The sequence below is a fragment of the Lathyrus oleraceus genome, chromosome 4, assembly GCF_024323335.1.
Source record: "Lathyrus oleraceus cultivar Zhongwan6 chromosome 4, CAAS_Psat_ZW6_1.0, whole genome shotgun sequence".
NCBI classification, from domain to species: Eukaryota; Viridiplantae; Streptophyta; class Magnoliopsida; order Fabales; family Fabaceae; genus Lathyrus; species Lathyrus oleraceus.
In genome coordinates this window covers 387,952,095-387,968,943 of record NC_066582.1, presented here as the reverse complement: position 1 = coordinate 387,968,943, position 16,849 = coordinate 387,952,095, and positions in this window count along the sequence as shown.

Genomic DNA, 16,849 nt, shown 5'->3' with positions numbered 1-16,849 from the left:
CGGATAGAGATCTGAGGTTCACTTCGAGATTTTTGGAAGGTTTGCAAAGTGCTTTGGGTACGAAGTTGCGTTTGAGTTCGGCATATCATCCGCAAACTGATGGTCAAACGGAGAGGAATATTCAGTCACTTGAAGATCTTTTGAGGTCTTGTGTTTTGGAACAAGGAGGAAATTGGGATAGTTTCTTGCCTTTGATCGAGTTTACGTATAACAACAGTTTCCATTCGAGTATTGGAACGACACCTTTTGAGGCTCTTTATGGTAGAAGGTGTAGAATTCCTTTGTGTTGGTATGAATCGGGAGAGAGTGTTATGGTTGGACCCGAGTTGATTCAAGAGACTACGGATAAGACTAAGATAATTCAAGAGAAGATGAAGGCTTCTCAGAGTCGTCAAAAGAGTTATCATGATAAGAGGAGGAAAGCTCTTGAGTTTGAGAAAGATGAGCATGTGTTTCTTCGAGTTACGCCAATAACGGGTGTTGGTAGAGCTTTGAAGTCGCGTAAGTTGACGCCGCGTTTCATTGGTCCTTATCAGATTTCTGAGAAGATAGGTGAAGTGGCATATCAGATTGCATTACCACCATCACTTTCGAATCTTCATGATGTGTTCCATGTGTCTCAATTGAGGAGGTACATCGCGGATCCATCGCATGTTGTTCCATTAGATGATGTTCAAGTGAGGGATAATTTGACGGTTGATACATCACCTATGCGAATTGAAGATCGAGAACTGAAGAGGCTTCATGGTAAGGAGATTTCTTTGGTGAAAGTGATATGGGGCGGAGCCGCCAATAACAATATTACTTGGGAACTCGAGGATAAGATGAAGGAATCGTATCCGGAGTTGTTCGTTTGAGGTAAATTTTCGAGGCCGAAAATCTTTTAAGTGGGGGAGAGTTGTAACAACCCAATTTTAGTAATTATTTCTTATATTATTATTACTATATTTTATTTTATTTATTTGGAGTGTTAATTAATTAATTGGTTGTTAGGTAGTATAATAATTGATTATATTAATTAATTTGGTGTGTTAACTAATTATTTAGTTGATATGAGATATAATGAATAATTGAATTAGCTAACTTGGTGTGTATGTGGTGTTAGTTTAATTTAATTGAACTAATTAGAGATATTTAAATATTAGGTCTTATTGGGCCTAATAATTAAACTATAGGTATCACTCTTTAAACCCAAATATAATACTAGTATATAAGAGGTGGGGAGAGTGAGAATTAGGATTCATTTGATCATTTGACAACAATAGAGAAAGAGAAGAGGAAAAGTAAGGAGAAGAGGGGAAGAACAAGACAGGAGCTAGGGTTCTAGAAAATTGAAGAGGTAACGGGGAGAATCCTTATTATTATGGGTTAGTATAATTAGGGCAATGGGTAGAAATATGTTTAGGTTGAAATCCCTAAATTGCATGGTTTTGGAATTGTTAGGTCTTGATGAATATTCTCGATTTGTGGTGATTTGACATTGGTGTTGGACGGGGACTTGTTGTTGGGCGTATGATGCCGAAGCTAGTTGGTGTGTATCAATCAAATATCGTGGCTCAGACACAAATTGTTGCATTGTTACCGACCTAAACCATGTCATATATTGTTGAGTTGGTCTAGCACCATGTATGACTGGTCCGTTTAAGATGTGTTGTCGTCGATTCCTCCAATGACGACACATCTCTTTTGCGAAGTCTCTCCAGTCAGAATAATCCCATTGGGCATTGAATCTTTTTTTATGTCAATCTTCCAAACACGTTGGATGTTCTGGAATCTATTGCTGCATGCCGAACTGCAGTTTTAACCGGTCACTCGAGTGCATCTCCATAGTAGTGAACCGGATAATTGGTGTCTTTGTTGTCCAAACTGCAACGTCATTATGGTTAACCTGATGATCAAGACCCAGATATGGCCTCCAGCTAAACTGTACAACAATAGGACACAATTAGATGATAAATAATTTGATAAGTATGTTTAAATTAAAATAGAGTTGTGTAGGAGTATTACATCGTCTGGTCCAATGTGATCCAATAGATTGTGATAGACTACTATAACGTATTTCAGACACCTATTATAGTTCATCCCTCTAACTGACCACCTAGATCATAAACAATTGATAAATATTATGTACAGTTAATAGTAATATAAAGTCTAATTAATTATATGGTAAAGTTTTAAACTTACTTTGCTGCAAACAAGAATATGAATGGCTTCTCGTTTACCGGGGCGAGTGACGACATTCTTGACCAACCCCATGCTTGTAGCAAATACGCACATGAATAAAAAGTACAAGTATTTTTTTTTGTATTTTTACACATTGCACTATATAGATGGGTCAATACAGTTGAACCCTAACTATATGTGCTTACCTTAGTAATGTTGCGTAACAACGGTAAATACATAATATTTACCGCATTACCAGTACTTTCTGGAAATAAAAAATTACCAAATAAAATCATAATATAACACCGAGCTTTAATTATTTTTTCGTACTCGGTTGATTCTTCGGACAATATTATACTCGCATAATATTGTTTAAGATATTTTAAATTTATACCTTGCCCCTAGCTTGACCAGATGACTCTCCCTCAACTTGGTCGTCACACAAAGGGGCATCCAATAATTCATTGCAAATAGAGTTCTCTTGGTTAACTCTACTGTTCACGACCTTAACATATATATGTAGATCCAACAACATGTAGACGTCCTCAAGTGTGACGGTACACACACCGAAAGGAAGGTGAAATGTGTGGGTCTCGAATCTCCACCTCTCCAACAAAACAAGAATAAATTTGTAGTCAACCGAGTACGATAGTATGTTAAGGAGATTTCCAAAACCACATCCTTTAATATATGGGTCTATCAAATGATCGTGGGGTACATATTCATGTACATTGTAACAACCCAATTTTAGTATTTATTTCTTATAGTATTATTATTATATTTTATTTTATTTATTTAGAGTGTTAGTTAATTAATTGGTTGTTATGTAGTATAATAAGTGATTATATTAATTGGTTTGGTGTGTTAATTAATTATTTAGTTGATATGAGATATAATGAATAATTGAATTAATTAACTTGGTGTGTATATTGTGTTGGTTTAATTTATTTGAATTAAATAGAGATATTATAATACTAGGTATTATTGGGCCTAATAATTAAATTAGAGGTATCATTCTTTAAGCCCAAATATAATACAATAAATAAGAGGTATGAGAGTGAGAAGTAAGATTCATTTGATCATTTGACGGCAACAGAGAAAGAAAAGAGGAAAAGTAAGGAGAAGAGGGGAAGAACAAGAGAGAAGCTAAGGTTTCCGGAAAATTGAAGAGGTAAGGGGGAGAATCCTTATTATTATGGGTTAGTATGATTGGGTCAATGGGTAGAAATATGTTTAGGTTGAAATCCCTAATTTTTATGGTTTTGGAATTGTTAGGTTTTGATGAGTATTCTTGAATTGTGGTGATTTGATTGTGTTAAAACTGCAAATTAACGTTATATACTTAGAGTATTTTATGAGTTATAATTTTCTGAACGTTTGGCTTTTTACGGAATCGAAATCGGAGGTCTGAAAGTCCGCCAACGATGAAAAATGCAGAAAATTCTGCATTCTGTTTTATGTTAACCGGTCACCCTAGGAGCGTTAACCGGTTACTTGCTTAAAAATCTGCCCAGAAGTTGATTCTGTTTTGTGTTAACCGGTTACCCTCCGAGCGTTAACCGGTTACCACTGTTGAAAAATGAAAAATTGAGATTTTAAAAGTTGTATTCATTTTGAAATGCAATCTAATTGTGCGTAGTTGATAATTAGCCTATATTTGTGAATGATATATTATTATGAATGTGTATATGTACCATTGGTGGATAATTCATAGAGTTGAATTATGGTGATATGTGGAATGTTAAGATGGTAGAGATGATCTTAATTGCATATGTGTTGGTATTTGTACATTCATTCATGGCATGGTCGGCTTCATGGTGGAAGCGGTGAAACTGTGGGTTCACATGGTAATAGACGTTGATCCTTGAATGGAAATAGGCGTAGCAGACGTCGATCCTTAATTGGAAATAGACGTAGTGGCTTGGATTCTAGATATTGAATCGGAAAGCAGTGAAACTGTAGGTTCACATAGACGTTGATCCTTAATTGGAAATAGGCGTAACAAACGTTGATCCTTAATTAGAAATAGACGCAGTGGCTTTGATATTGTCCGGATCGGAAGCGTGGCTTGGATTCTAGATATTGAATCGGAAAGCGGTGAAACGTTGGGTTCACATTGCGGTACCACATGCATAGAGTCACATGTCTTGCATTGAGTCACATTAGAGTTATGTGATAATTGAATGTATGCATTGATGTGATTGTGAGGTGTGTATGAGATATGGTAATTGAATTTGGTGATGTTTGGATACATAACTTGGTAAAATATGTGATTATGTGATAATTGTAGTTATGTGTATATTTGGGAATATAGTATTGGATTTTAATATTGTACTCCTTGAGTTTTGATGGATGTCTGAAACATGTGAAATAAATGTTGGTTAGTATTATTTACATGGTTATACAAGGTGTGATGAATTCCTTTAATTGTTGATTTAATCATTGTGCTTTATTATACTTCTTCATAATGATTTGAATTCTCACCCTTCTGTTTGAATGTTGCTTTACATGGCATCGTGCAGATACTCAAGAGTAGTATTGCTAAAGTAAGTGGAAGGTAGCTCATTCGAGATTTAGCCGGAGAGCTTCCGTATTTTAGTTTGGAGACTAGGTAGTGAGTCAATGCTCTGGTCATGTAACACGGGGTAGATTAGTAGTATTAAACTCATATCTTATTTGGATATGTATTATGTTATTACTTGTGAACATGTTTAATTGCCATTGCTGTTTGAGAGGCCATAGTGCCAAATATTCTGGATATGATTTTATTTTATCTTGAGGAGATTATTGAGAGATGATCATGGTATGGGACATGGATCATTTTATGAAATGCATGAGTATTCATTATTTTCCGCTGCGAACGCATATTCTTGAATATTCATGATAATTGAAATGTGTTATTTTAAATGACCAGGTGTATTGTATATTGATGATGAATGATGTTGGTTTTTGAAAGCTTTTAGTTTTTGAAAACGTCGATTTGACGCCCTTTTGTTTATATGCGTGCTTATTTACTCTGATTTTATGTTAAGTATTTTGGGGTAGAAAAAGGGGTGTTACATTAGTGGTATCAGAGCAGGTCGGTCTGTCCAGCCAGGTTGTTTAATTAGGTTATTCCCTAGTATGCGACATGTGTGTGAGAACACTGTCGATGCTTGTTTTATTCTCCATTGCAGGTTGGGAATGAAATAAGTGGGGAAGAAGCGTCTGCTTCTCTTGGATGTTCCAATTGTATCGAGCTTGGACATTATGTTGTCGCATGCAAGAGTACAGTGTTGGCTAGTTAACCTGTTTTGAGAATGTTGTGCTTTTCCTGAACCCGAAGAGAGGTCGGATTCGAGGATGGTGTTGGTTAGAAGTTAATCGGGTGTATATCAACTGTTTTGAGAAGACGGTTATTTTTCCTGAGGTTTAGGTAGTTTGACATTGGTGTTGGACGGGGACTTGTTGTTGGGCGTATGATGTCGTAGCTAGTTGGTGTGGATCAATCAAATATCGTGGCTCAGACACAAATTGTTGCGTTGTTACCGACCTAAACCATGTTATATATTGTTGAGTTGGTCTAGCACCATGTATGACTGGTCCGTTTAAGATGTGTTGTCGTAGATTCCTCCAATGACGACACATCTCTTTTGCGAAGTCTCTCCAGTCGGAATAATCCAATTGGGCATTGAATATTTTTTTATGTCAATCTTCCAAACACGTTGGAGGTTCTGGAATCTATTGTTGCATGCCGAACTGCAGTTTTAACCGGTCACTCGAGTGCATCTCCATAGTAGTGAACCGGATAATTGGTGTCTTTGTTGTCCAAACTGCAACATCATTATGGTTAACCTGATGATCAAGACCCAGATATGGCCTCCAGCTAAACTGTACAACAATAGGACACAATTAGATGATAAATAATTTGATAAGTATGTTTAAATTAAAATAGAGTTGTGTAGGAGTATTACATCGTCTGGTCCAATGTGATCCAATAGATTGTGATAGACTACTATAACGTATTTCAGACACCTATTATAGTTCATCCCTCTAACTGACCACCTAGATCATAAACAATTGATAAATATTATGTACAGTTAATAGTAATATAAAGTCTAATTAACTATATGGTAAAGTTTTAAACTTACTTTGCTGCAAACAAGAATATGAATGACTTCTCGTTTACCGGGGCGAGTGACGACATTCTTGATCTACCCCATGCTTGTAGCAAATACGCACATGAATAAAAAGTACAAGTATTTTTTTTTTGCATTTTTACACATTGCACTATATAGATGGGTCAATACAGTTGAACCCCAACTATGTGTGCTTACCTTAGTAATGTTGCGTAACAACGGTAAATACATAATATTTACCGCATTACCAGTACTTTCTGGAAATAAAAAATTACCAAATAAAATCATAATATAACACCGAGCTTTAATTATTTTTTCGTACTCGGTTGATTCTTCGGACAATATTATACTCGCATAATATTGTTTAAGATATTTTAAATTTATACCTTGCCCCTAGCTTGACCAGATGACTCTCCCTCAACTTGGTCGTCACACAAAGGGGCATCCAATAATTCATTGCAAATAGAGTTCTCTTGGTTAACTCTACTGTTCACGGCCTTAACATATATATGTAGACCCAACAACATGTAGACGTCCTCAAGTGTGACGGTACACACACCGAAAGGAAGGTGAAATGTGTGGGTCTCGAGTCTCCACCTCTCTAACAAAACAAGAATAAATTTGTAGTCAACCGAGTACGATAGTATGTTAAGGAGATTTCCAAAACCACATCCTTTAATATATGGTTCTATCAAATGATCGTGGGGTACATATTCATGTACATTGTAATAACCCAATTTTAGTATTTATTTCTTATAGTATTATTATTATATTTTATTTTATTTATTTAGAGTGTTAATTAATTAATTGGTTGTTAGGTAGTATAATAATTGATTATATTAATTGGTTTGGTGTGTTAATTAATTATTTAGTTGATATGAGATATAATGAATAATTGAATTAATTAACTTGGTGTGTATATTGTGTTGGTTTAATTTATTTGAATTAAATAGAGATATTATAATACTTGGTATTATTGGGCCTAATAATTAAATTAGAGGTATCATTCTTTAAGCCCAAATATAATACTATGAATAAGAGGTATGAGAGTGAGAAGTAAGATTCATTTGATCATTTGGCGGCAACAGAGAAAGAAAAGAGGAAAAGTAAGGAGAAGAGGGGAAGAACAAGAGAGAAGCTAAGGTTTCCGAAAAATTGAAGAGGTAAGGGGGAGAATCCTTATTATTATGGGTTAGTATGATTCGGTCAATGGGTAGAAATATGTTTAGGTTGAAATCCCTAATTTTTATGGTTTTGGAATTGTTAGGTTTTGATGAGTATTCTTGAATTGTTGTGATTTGATTGTGTTAAAACTGCAAATTAACGTTATATACTTTGAGTATTGTATGAGTTATAATTTTCTGAACGTTTGGATTTTTACGGAATCGAAATCGGAGGTCCGAAAGTCCTCCAACAATGAAAAATGCAGAAAATTCTGCATTCTGTTTTATATTAACCGGTTACCCTAGGAGCGTTAACCGGTTACTTGCTCAAAAATCTGCCCAGAAGTTGATTCTGTTTTGTGTTAACCGGTTACCCTCCGAGCGTTAACCGGTTACCACTGTTGAAAAATGAAAAATTGAGATTTTAAAAGTTGTATTCGTTTTGAAATGCAATCTAATTGTGCGTAGTTGATAATTAGCCTATATTTGTGAATGATATATTGTTATGAATGTGTATATGTACCATTGGTGGATAATTCATAGAGTTGAATTATAGTGATATGTGGAATGTTAAGATGGTAGAGATGATCTTAATTGCATATGTGTTGGTATTTGTACATTCATTCATGGCATGGTCGGCTTCATGGTGGAAGCAGTGAAACTGTGGGTTCACATGGTAATAGACGTTGATCCTTGAATGGAAATAGGCGTAGCAGACGTTGATCCTTAATTGGAAATAGACGTAGTGACTTGGACTCTAGATATTGAATCGGAAAGCGGTGGAACTATGGGTTCACATAGACGTTGATCCTTAATTGGAAATAGGCGTAGCAGACGTTGATCCTTAATTGGAAATAGACGTAGTGTCTTTGATCTTATCCGGATCGGAAGCGTGGCTTGGATTCTAGATATTGAATCGGAAAGCGGTGAAATGTTGGGTTCACATTGCGGTACCACATGCATAGAGTCACATGTCTTGCATTGAGTCACATTAGAGTTATGTGATAATTGAATGTATGCATTGATGTGATTGTGAGGTGTGTATGAGATATGGTAATTGAATTTGGTGATGTTTGGATACATAACTTGGTAAAATATGTGATTATGTGATAATTGTAGTTATGTGTATATTTGGAAATATAGTATTTGATTTTAATATTGTACTCCTTGAGTTTTGATGGATGTCTGAAACATGTGAAATAAATGTTGGTTAGTATTATTTACATGGTTATAGAAGGTGTGATGAATTCCTTTAATTGTTGATTTAATCATTGTGCTTTATTATACTTCTTCATAATGATTTGAATTCTCACTCTTCTGTTTGAATGTTGCTTTACATGGCATCGTGCAGATACTCAAGAGTAGTATTGCTAAAGTAAGTGGAAGGTAGCTCATTCGAGATTTTGCCGAAGAGCTTCCGTATTTTAGTTTGGAGACTAGGTAGTGAGTCAATGCTTTGGTCATGTAACACGGGGTAGATTAGTAGTATTGAACTCATATCTTATTTGGATATGTATTATGTTATTACTTGTGAACATGTTTAATTGCCATTGTTGTTTGAGAGGCCATAGTGCCAAATATTCTGGATATAATTTTATTTTATCTTGAGGAGATTATTGAGAGATGATCATGGTATGGGACATGGATCATTTTATGAAATGCACGAGTATTCATTATTTTCCGCTGCGAACGCATATTCTTGAATATTCATGATAATTGAAATGTGTTATTTTAAATGACCAGGTGTATTGTATATTGATGATGAATGATGTTGGTTTTTGAAAGCTTTTAGTTTTTGAAAACGTCGATGTGACGCCTTTTTGTTTATATGCGTGCTTATTTACTCTGATTATATGTTAATTATTTTGGGGTAGAAAAAAGGGTGTTACATACATGGCATCGAAATCGCATTGGGTCCTAATAAATCATTAGTAAGAAATAAAATAAGAAGAAGTAATATATAATAAAAACATATATAAGAAAGATATACAAGATAAATATGAAATAAGTAAAAGGAGAGTAATAACATACAAATGTCGAGATATTTTTTATTGTTCCTCTGTGTTCATCACCCATAGTCAATAGAGACAAAATGCTGCAGAGGTTGAGTGTGGTAAAGATGGAGTGTTGCATAGATTGAATGTTAGTGTTGCAGATGATGAGATGTCGTGAGTTGATGCCTTGTTTCTAGATGAGGAAGTCTTTACTAGGTTGAATAGCTATGCATCATGTGATTGGATGCATGCATGGTATAATAGAGTAGACGCCATAGCCTTAAGCGCATGCTTGCTTTTATCACATGCAGGGTCACATGCGCCATGGCTAGTAGCGCATGCATGTGTTTTTTTCGATGCAATGAAGAGGCGCCAATAGCATGGGCGCATGGGTTGCTTTATGAGCCATTGGAATGGGTGTCTGCTTTGGACTATTAAGGCAGAGATTCTTATGAGATTCCTTGTGTGTAGGCGTACGTTTTGTGTGTGCAGATTCCTTGTGTACATGTGCATGCTTTTGTGTGTGCAGAGATTCTTCCAGGCACATGCATTGTATCATCTTGTCTCTGCATGGATTATTTTCATTTCATTGTCTTGTCTTTGCAGATGATATGATTCTTGGGAGATTGGATCCATGGGTCCAATTCACACATCCATGCTCACAGACCCAATGCAAGACCATTGGAAACATAGCTCTCAGTTAATATGCGATGAAATTTTGTCTGTCATTGGCGACAATCTGTGGTTAAAGGTGAGTATAATAATCTCGCATATTGTAGCATAATACCACTACACTCCATCATATAGGAAGGCTTGGATAGATAGGACAAAGGTTGTTGAAAAAGTGTATGGAAATTGAGAGAAGTCTTACAAACAACTTCCAAAATACATGTTGGCTCTTAAACAATATGCTCCAAGGACTATTGTTAAGTTGGAAATGTTGCCCGCATATACACCAGACGGGACGTGTGCTATTGGAAATGGAATATTCCATCGTCTCTTCTGGGCGTATCAACCATGCATCAAAGGTTTTTCTTTCTGTAAACTTGTTATACAAATTGATGGTACATGGTTGTACGGGAAATACAAAGGAACGTTACTGATGGTAGTGACACAAGATGACAACAACAATATTTTTCCAATCGCCTTTGCCCTTGTTGAAGGGGATATTGCTGAGGGATGCAGTTTTTTCCTAAGAAATCTACGATTGCATGTTGTACCTCAACCTAACTTATGTTTGATCTCCGACATACACCTTTCAATCATCAGTGCATATAATAACATTGATAATGGCTGGCAGGATCCTCCTTCGACGCATGTCTTTTGTATTAGACATATAGCTCATAATTTTATGCGGGAGATCAAATACAAAATGTTGCGGAAGAAGGTTGTCAATGCAGGTTACGCATTATCTGAACCTTATTTCAAACACTACCGCGAAGAAATAAGATTGTCAAATGCAGATGCAGTACGATGGATCGACAATATTCCATTGGAGAAATGGACTAGGGCATACGACAATAATCAATGTTGGGGCCATATGACAACAAATCTGGTGGAATCAATGAACTCTGTCTTCAAACGCATCCGAAACCTACCTATAACCGTTTTGATGCAGACAACATATTTCAGGCTAGGGGCGCTGTTTGAGACCAGACGTTCCAGATGGAGTTCAGTGTTGCAATCTGGGCAGTTGTTCAGTGATGCCTCAATGAAATTCATTAGACATAAAGCTGCCAAAGCACACACACACGTGGTCACGGTGATTGACCGTACTAAATGTTGGTATAGTGTTTCCGATTCCATGGATCACAATGAGGGCTTGCCGATGGGACAATACACAGTGGAACTAGATAGTGGTTGGTGCGATTGCGGAAAGTTCCAAGCCTTTCGCATGCCCTGCTCCCAAGTCATTGCGGCATGTTCAAAGGTTCGAAGGGATTCATCCTACTTATTATCTGACATTTACAAAGTCATAAGTCTATCAAATGTTTACAAAATTAGTTTTTCAGTAGTGACAAAAGAGGATTACTGGACAGAATATCAAGGGGACAAGGTTTAGCACAACGAAGTTATGTGAGAAAAGAAAAAGGGTCGCCAAAACAACCCTCGTATTTGAACCGAAATGGATACGGCGAACAAAATGGTTAGATTATGTAGTTCATTTTGTCAGTCAGGTCACAATCGTACTAACTGTCCTAGTGTTGGAACGAGCACAACAAGATAAATTCACATGTACCTCTTTTGCAATATATAAAAGCAAAATTTATTTCATATTATAAGTTTGTGAGGAAATACTATTACATAAACAACAACACAAACAACTACAACAATTAAAATACCATTACTATAACTAAGCGATTACAATCATCAAAACAATTTTGAACATATTATGCATCATCCTGCAAACGTCTCTGTCAGTCTTAATATCCACTCATTCACGCACTTCTCCATTTTGGTTGAACGTGGACTCAAGCCATTGAATCCTTCTAATCCTTTCACCATCAACAATTTTCCCTCCTGACAAACGGCTCAAAGTCCGATTAAGACTTTCGAACGAATCTATATTCCAAAGTAGAATCTTTATCGGAGATGCGACGGCGGAAAAGATTAAATCGACATTTCTCTTGTGAATGTGAAAAGACATGGTTAGAACTAAAAAACTTGAAGGAGATTGAAGTTGAATGAAAGAAAATGTGATTGTAGGGTAAAAGTAGTGTGAAAAATATGGTTGAAGGGCAACATATTTATAGAAGAAGTATGAAAATGCATGCACCAAAGCGTTAGGAACCACACATGTCAACACATGTAGACGCCAGAAGCATGGGCGCAAGCACATGCATGCGCCAACACCCTTTATGCCTTCATGCATTGCTTTTAAAGCATGCGTCAGTGGTACTGACGCCTCCTCTTGGTTTAAAATGGTTGAAACGTGGTAATTTCGAAAATTATTTTGAAATATAGATTATTTATAATTTTTTTAAAAAAATTATTTAAAAAAATAGCATTCAATCCTTAAATTTATTTACAATAAATATTGCTGAGTACTATATTATCTTTGAGTAATTGATCTATTAAATTCACAATAAATATTGGAGTGCATTGAGTTATCCTTGAATAACTAAATTGCATCAAGATATCTTTGAATAGCTAAATTCACAATAAATATTGGAGTCCTAGGTTTTATTATTTGGTTTTCACTATTAGTATTTGATCATCTGTACCTATTAATTGGGTTTGAGTTTTATCCTCCTCCCAATTGCAATGGAGAGTAATAGGTTTTCTTTAAATAACTAAATTCACAATAAACATTTGATGAGTACTAGATTTTTTTTGAATAACTAAATTCATAATAAATATTTTCAAAATGTAGTTTTCTTTGAATATTTTCTGATAAGCAACAGACTTTTATCGACTAAATTAACAATAGATATAAGTTAACCATAGATATAAGTTAAGCTGAGAATATTTTATATAACTAAACGTACAATGATGAATTAATAAGTTCTATAATTTTTATTTGTTATTATTGCAATTAAATATAATAAATATTTAAATATATTATAAAATCGAAAAATGTATACCTTTGAGCTTGAAATAGAAAAAAAATAGTTATGTCCAAGATTTAAACCCTAATGATAGGGTCATATATATATATATATATATATATATATATATATATATATATATATATATATATATATATATATATATATATATATATATATATATATATATATATATATATATATATATATATATATATATATATATAATATTAGAAAATATGTAATAGTTCATATATTAATTACATTCGTAGTTCATATGGATTACATTTATAAATTATAGTTAAAATTTTATTAAAAATTTAAATTTAAATAAAAAATAGAAAGTAAGAATAATAAAAGCAATGAAAATACATGAAATGAAAGAAATATATGACGAGCATCTTTACTGAAAAATGTATTTTGTGATTTCTCAACAAACCAACTTAAAATAAACATAATCAACAAATAATAAAGAACAAAAATAATTAAAAGTAGAAGAATATGTAAAATGAATATTAATTTTACTCAAAATATTGTATTTTGTGTTTTGTCAGTATATCTATCTAAAAAACATTACTGACCGTTAGTAAACGAGATGAAGAATAAATGTAAGATATTAATAATGATTTTTTATTAATTAATAAGAATAAAACCACCTATTTTAATTTTTGGTGTAGACTTTTACTGAAACAAACGAGTTAATTAATAATTAATAATAGTAGTAATAATTGATAATAGTAGAAATTAATAATAATGAACCAACTATTTTGATTCATTAGTGGAGGATTTTATATGGACAATGAGGTTAACGTGGGGCTAATGAAATTAGTGGGCTATGATTATTCACGAATTACTATAAATGATAATTTATGAAATTATAAATATTAAAAATATTAAAAATAATAAAAATAATTAATGGGGTAACTACGTAAGCTAACTTATGCAAGAAAAATTAATAGAGTTATTGTGTTAGGTATTCACGGATTACTATATTTAATGTTAAAAGTATTTTTATTTGGAATCAATCTTAGCTTTATATTTCTTATGCTTATTTATCATACGAATAACATGGCCTTGGAAGCCATAATAAAATCCCGATTGAAGGGTTAAGTCGGTAACGAAAGAGATTTTACTTTATTATACATTGTGAAAGCATGATAACAAAATCATGATTGGCACATGAAGTCCATAACTTATTAGATTTTGCTACTATAATACAATTATACAATAATATAACCAAAATATTTTACTAATTGCAAAACCATAATAAAATTACAATTGGCACATTGACTAATTAGTTTTTTTCCAATGAACCCTTTGAAGAGAAGACATGCATAGAAATTGAATAATAATTACTTAGAACAATCGATAAAGTAGAGTTCTAACTAACATATCTTTTAAAGGAAAACAAATAAAATCAAGTACGTCTAAATAGGAATATACACAAATCAATTATATGAAATTTCATATAGATTTTTAATTTCACAACCTAAATATAACTTAAAATTTAGGGTTCCAAAAGAATAACCTATGAAATGATAAAAATCAATGATGAACTTTTGTAATGATAATTTCTCATATTCATATACAATTAGTGATTAATTTCATTAAAATATATAGAGTTGGATGAAAAAAAATCAGAGAAGAAAATTAATAGAGAAAGAATAAATTAAGAAAAGATAAAATGGAAAAATAGAGCGCAAATTTGAAAATATCATGCGAATCTTGGATTGTCAGAACAATATCAAAGGAGAAGAGTGCAGGGGAGAACGAATGACAAGATGCAAATACAAACTCATTCCTAATCGATTTTGGTTATGATGGTTTAGAGGTTGTGAATGGAGTGACGACGGTTCCGAGTTCAACGGGTTGACGAAGTTACTATAGAGAAAAACAAAGAAGGTATACTTTATGAAGATTTATAGAAACAAATCAACTGATATCTAAGGTGTAATTGATTTTTAGATTTTCTATATTTTGGGTTCAATCCACTTTAATTTTAGGGTTTCTTAGTTTATGGAGGTTGACACCGATAGAAGGGAGAATGTTTATGAGTAGAAAGGAACGTGAAACAAGAGAAGGATGAATTTGACGAGGAAAGATGGAATTTTTTAACGGCGAGTGTGAGATTGAGAATGAGGATGAGAGTACCGGGATTTAGGGGGTGATTTTTAGTAAAATGATAAAAAAACTGTGATTTTTTTAATTTGGTAAAAAGAAAGGAAAACCCAATAGTAATGTTTATAAACCAAACGCTATAAAACTCATCTTTTTTTTTTAACACCCTACAATATCAATTTTGCAAAAACGCTATTATTTTTATCACCCTATATTATCGTCTGATAAAAAAAGCACTATTATAGGTCTATATGTGATATTTTTAATAGCACTTTACTAATAAGTGCTATTAATTTAATGCTATTATATGACATAATTGTAGTATTGACAGTAGAGACATATACCATATGACATCCTCAGATCTCATACCAATCTCCGATGTTCTTCGAAAATGTTCATCAAGTGTAATTTGTTAGTTTTTGATCTCACACTAGAGACACTTCTATTGAAAGCACTTAACCACAATGAAAAAAACAATATTCATAGATAAAAATAAATATCATGCAACATATATAAAAACCCTGTTTAATTCAAACAGTCTGCAGCAAACAACAAACAAAGTAAAAAATTCAGAGTATCTGATTGTGTCGATGTATGCGATACAGAGACGATGTCTCAAAACTCAAAGGCTAACAGTCTTTACACAACCAATAACTCAAAAGAGATAAAATTAGAAATTTGAAAATAAAATTTAAAATAAAGAGTCTTTACACATATTAGAATTGAAGCAAAGAAGAAAGCACTTGAACGTTGACGTCGAAGATGACTCTAACTAAAGCTTTTAAAGAGGACCTGAATTGAAGGACGGAGAGGTCACGATCTGCAAACTAAATTGAAGAAGAGGTGAATCAAACATAATTAAAAAAGTGACAACCTGAAGGTTCATGGTGAATCGAACATAATAGAAGAAGAATCCAACTAAAGGTTAAATGGTGAAGCAGGTTGAATAGAAAGTTGAAAAAGAGCAGACTTTCTGGTTGAATCGCATAAATAAGCTGGTGAAACAAATGATTTGTGCTCAACATTTTTTATTTATTTCTGTAGCGGGGTATTCGTTACCATTATAGATATTGACTAAATCCAAGGTAATCCATACAAGTCGAGTCGCCACCGCACTTCTATTTATCCAAAGGAATGGTTAGAAAGCGAACAAAAACCTAAAAGTTTTATCGAATCAAAAACTAGTAAAAAAGTCAGAGATCTGGGTAAGGGGGTTGGTTATGCAATGGGAAGGTGTTAGGCACCCAAAACATCCTAGGTACTCCTAGGGAGCCCTTTTCATATTTGTTGTAAGGTTGGTATTTTGTGAAAAATTGTTTGTGCAAACATGATTGAAGGGATGAGAAGAGAATATACAAGTTTATTTACATTTTTGTTTGGATGGATAAACCCATTGCCTACGTACCATCTTTAAAAAGATTAGGATCAAAACCTCGTAGTTGGGGGTAAAAATCTCAAAACGAGTTGGTGAATTGATTGGTCCAAAAGCCTTAAGGTCTTTTATTATCCAAGGGAGAAAACTCAACCTAAAACCACAAATCCACCATGTGAGGATAGCTTCAACATGCTAGTGAGGGGTTAACCCTATAATAAGCATGGAAGACTCATTGTCCATCACTAAGGATATAGGTGAGTATTACATCTACCTCAAGGATAACTCAAACCTAATAGCTAAAGGTTATAAAAAAATTGATTAAGAAGGTGGCCATTGAAACCACAAAAAGATATTTGGATGAGTTATATTT